Source organism: Bactrocera latifrons, unplaced genomic scaffold (genome assembly GCF_001853355.1).
Source record: "Bactrocera latifrons isolate USDA-ARS-PBARC rearing strain unplaced genomic scaffold, ASM185335v1 scaffold_733, whole genome shotgun sequence".
Classification (NCBI taxonomy): Eukaryota; Metazoa; Arthropoda; class Insecta; order Diptera; family Tephritidae; genus Bactrocera; species Bactrocera latifrons.
This window is the reverse complement of record NW_017537416.1, coordinates 24,175-28,662: the sequence shown is the minus strand read 5'-3', so window position 1 is coordinate 28,662 and position 4,488 is coordinate 24,175. Positions and strand designations below refer to the sequence as shown.

Sequence of the window (4,488 nt, the reverse complement as noted above, 5' to 3'; positions counted from 1 at the left end):
TTAAAAGTAAGTCTCTTATCAAATATTAAACCTAGGAATTAAAGACTAGTAGTATTTACAATATTTACATTATTATAGTTAAGATAGAAGTTATTACATTTGTGTTTTCTACAGATATGGAATAATTTGCATTTGTTTGTAAAAATATTCGCACTTGAGCAATTGGACCAATTTGAAATATCAGAAAGGATTTTTAAGAAGGTATTCTTAACAGTATTAAGATTATTTTGCTTGGAGAAGATCAGCACATCATCAGCATAAATAATATGCGAAATGAGTTTATATTTAGAGATTATCATACTAATTTCGTTAAATGCGATTACAAATAGTATAACAGATAATGGTGATCCTTGTGGTATTCCGTTATACATATTGTACGTGTTCGAAAAAGTGTTATTGATTTTAGTCATGAATTTCCAATTAATTAGAAAATATTTAATAAAGTTAAATATTTTTTCACCAATTTGCCACTTCTCAAGTTGTCGKAGAATGACATGAGAACCAACTCTGTCGAAAGCTTTCTCGGAATCCAAACTGAGAGTGGATATGTGGTTTCTTTTCGATAAAGCAGTTTTGGCGCAATCATCAAAATAGAGTAAAGCATCCATAGTGCCTTGCCCTGCCTTAAATGCCAATTGGTTTTGACTAAGTAGGTTTTTATTTAATGCGAACCACGAGATACGTTTTGATATGATTTTTTCTAATAGTTTACCCATGCAACAAACTAGTGATATTAGCCTGTAACTAAGAACATCTGCAGAGACTACATTGGATTTAGAAATAGCTACAATCACTGCATTTTTCCAGCTTTGAGGGTAGACACCTTGGCATAAAATATTTTTGTACAATTTAATAATTCTATTTTTGAGACTTAAAGGATATTTAGTATGGGATATGAAATCCTGTCTGCACCGGTAGTCTTGCCTGACATTGAAGATAAAGTGAAATCGAATTCTGCGATGGCTATGTTTGATTCGGTAATAGATGGGGGTGAGAGATCTTTACTGTATCTTCTTCTGAGAAGTTTTTATTTGATACAAACGAGGGTTGGAAGTTTGAATCTCTCGAATAATCGGACCATACAGAGGCGAAATGATTAGCTATTTCTCTTGAGTCGAAAATTGTTCCACTTGGGTTGTTTATACAATTAAGATTCAAGTGCGTATAGGAGCCTGAGAGCATTTTTATGTCGGCCCATAATTTATTGGGATTTGTTAACGGAGTGATTGCTTCGATAAGTTTTTGTAAGCAAGTCCCCTTAGCTTCTTTAATATTTCTCTGAAACACTGCATTGGCTTTTTTTGTATTTAATTAGATTATCAATAGAGAGAGTTCTTTTGTAAATTAACCATAGTGATTGTTTTTCTTCTCTAAGTTTAAATAACTCCGTAGACCAATAAGGCACATGATTTGATTATTTTGGTAATCGTTGCTGTTTCTTTATTTATATTAGAGTTGAAAAATTTGGACCAATTAGAGTTGTATAACATAAATTTTGGCTTCGCCGAGCCTTTTCTGGATAAAGGGGTTGATAAGTGGGTTATAATGGGGAAATGATCGCTGTTATAAAGATCAGTTAGTGTTTGGCTGTTAAGTTTGGGGGCGATAGCAGAAGAACAAATGACCAGACCTACATTCGTGAACGAATTATGTGTAGAATATTATGTAGGAGAACCGTCGTTTAAAATTGTCAAGTTTTCTGCTAATAAAAGGTTTTCTATGATTTCACCTCTTTGGTTAGTACATGCGGAACCCCAAAGAGGGCTCCAGGCATTGAAATCGCCAAATATAGCGTAGTTCTTTGATATTAAAGTTTTGGTGTGGTGGAATGTAAATTGTTAGGATGGTTAATTTAAATCCAATATATATTTCTATTGCTATTGTAGAAATATTAAAACATGTAGGGAGAAATTTGTGTGGGAAGTTTTTTTTTATTAAAGTAGCAATACCCTGTTTGTTACTTTGGACACAGAAAAAATCGCGTTTAACATATTCGTCTTTCCATAAATCCATTGCAGTAGAAGCGTAGCTGGATTGTACATTTTATGTTATTTCAACAGGAATTTCTTCTTTTTTTGTTTTGTATTTTTTTTTTCTATATTGCGCGAAATGATTATTGGGTTCTTACTTCCGAACGTCAACATACTTTTTTTCCATACTTTGTGGCTATAGCCACCAAAAATTGGACTATTGTTTTTTAATCTGAAGGCCTTCACGGAAGAAATCGGACGACAGTCTTCAACCATCCAATCAGTGTAAAGTTCTAAAGCAAATCTTTTATCCTCTTCTCTTACTTTCTGTCTGGGYAGTTCAGTTATATGTGATTTAAAGCATTTACATACATATGTCTGTTGAGAGTGGAAGTCTGCATGCCATGGCATTTATACACTTTTTTACAATTACAACATACCATGTCAAGCAATATACTTCTGCCATCAAATATCACTTCTGCCCTTCCGTTTTATGCTGGCCTTATAAATACCCATAGCAATTTTCCCCACTAAGTCTTCGTTTGACTTCATCGTGCAATATCAACTTGAAATAAATTATAATATATAAATATCAGTATATTTACCTTTACAAAAAACCTTTAATACTAAAACTCTTACAAAAACAGACAATAACGAAACAGTTTCTCAGCTCATGATCCGAAATTAACACTTTTATTCTTTGAATTATACCAATTTTTTTCATYCTTTCCTTCAAAAAAGTGAGTAAAGTCAAATTATTTTCTACTATTGAGAGAGTCATAAATTGTTGTCACTCATATATGTAGAAATAATTTGATAATTTTTTTCTTTTGGTGGGAATGAGTCTTAGTAATTTTTTATATTAGTAGAGTACTCATTTGCACCAATTTGTATGGCTCATGACTTAAGTGCAGTAATTTTATTGGTACCAATTGCAAATCTCTGGTGTGTACGTAAACAAATTTTAAAGAATCCTACCCGTGTTTGCTAATTTGTGTACACAAAATTTTGTATGTAAATAGACATACACTAATTATTTCTCACGAAAACTCCGTTGTCACGGACAACCAATGGCCGAACTTCAGGGTTCGGCAAAAATTCAATATAGTTTAAAAAACTAAAAACACGCTTTTAAAGCATATCAAACTAAAAAGTGAAAACTAAATCTTTGTAAAAACTAACAATAATAATGAAGGAAAAATTCCAGCGTTGTTGTGAAAATAGCGTGGAATGCTCGATRTATGAAAAATATGTCACAAAGCAAACAATTTAACGTGTGTTTCGATATTCTTAATACGCGTCGTGATCAACACCTTACCCTGTTTCGCTTACTTTTTGTGAAAATCGTAGTCGAGAGATTGTAGCGGACGTTTTTGATATCTCTCAAAGATATTACTATAATAACCAGTTGCGCGCTCGCTTCTGTCGAATTGCAATAGTATGTAACGCTGTTCTGTCTTTCTTGTGTTCAGAAAAATTTAGCTTTAAGAACTGTTAAGTAATGAGATATGACAAAGTCTATATGYACATTCTGCAGCTGATACTTGTCGTTCATGAAGAATCTTCATACATATGCTGAACAGTTTGTGTGAAATATCAGTTTCTTCCCGTTGAATTTGCTGTATTGCCTGTGCAATTCCGGAATCTATACTTGCATGTTCTGCTTTCGATAGGTACTTTGCTATACAGTACGCTATGCTTCGTTTGGTGTCTATGCCAGTAAAGAAGAAGAAACAAATGCCACAAAGACCTACTCGTTTCAGTCCTTACCCCATTAATCGCACTTCTTGGATGGCGGTGATATCAGCCCTGTCTCTTATACACATCTAGAGGTTTTTTCGCCTTCTCACTTTAGTTCGCCTAAAAACTAATGTTAATTGGCTACCCTGAGGATACTTAGTTCAAAACCGTAAGAAGTTGGCAGCTTCAGCCATATTTAAAAGATTCGTTTCTGGTCAMTTCGAAGAGATCCCTAGACGCGGGTTAATTAACGTGTGTTTCCCGTTAAAAAAAATTAAGTATCCTCATTAGGGAGAAAAAATAAGTATCAAAAGTATGAAAATATCAATCAAGTATCCTCAACCTAGGAAAAAAAAGAAAACAGAAGACAAAAATTGGCGAGTTAACGCAATTCTTTTAAAAAATCAACTGAAAAGTGTGCTCCTAAAATTTTTGGCAATTTTTGGTATTTATAATAATGAGTGCTGTGCATGGAACGTGAACTATCTGTGGCAGAGCAGCAATCTTACATTTACGGATATGCAAAGAATCAAGAGAATAATTGTAAGACACATAAATCTTTATATAATATATAAAAAATGACGTGTCACGTTTTTTGTCCGCGATGGACTCCTAAACTACTGAACCGATTTGAACTACACCTAAATTACTGAACCACACTGTATCCAGTTCGAGATAACTTATAAGATAGGATGGTGAAACATTCATAAATAAAAAATACAGTGAAAGCTCCATTAAGCGGACAGCTTTATCAACTAAACAGAAAGTTTGTAGCCAG

The 4,488-nt window shown here is 33.4% G+C and overlaps 1 long non-coding RNA gene across 1 annotated transcript; it reads right to left on the bottom strand.

Annotated features, from left to right (window-relative positions):
• Nucleotides 1–1,959: 1,959 nt before the first annotated feature.
• On the bottom strand, nucleotides 1,960–2,666 carry LOC108976178. Its single transcript, XR_001993929.1, has 3 exons — nucleotides 2,610–2,666; nucleotides 2,411–2,535; nucleotides 1,960–2,348 (listed from the first exon to the last, which is right to left on the bottom strand). It is a non-coding gene; the product is annotated as an uncharacterized LOC108976178 (long non-coding RNA).
• Nucleotides 2,667–4,488: the final 1,822 nt, after the last annotated feature.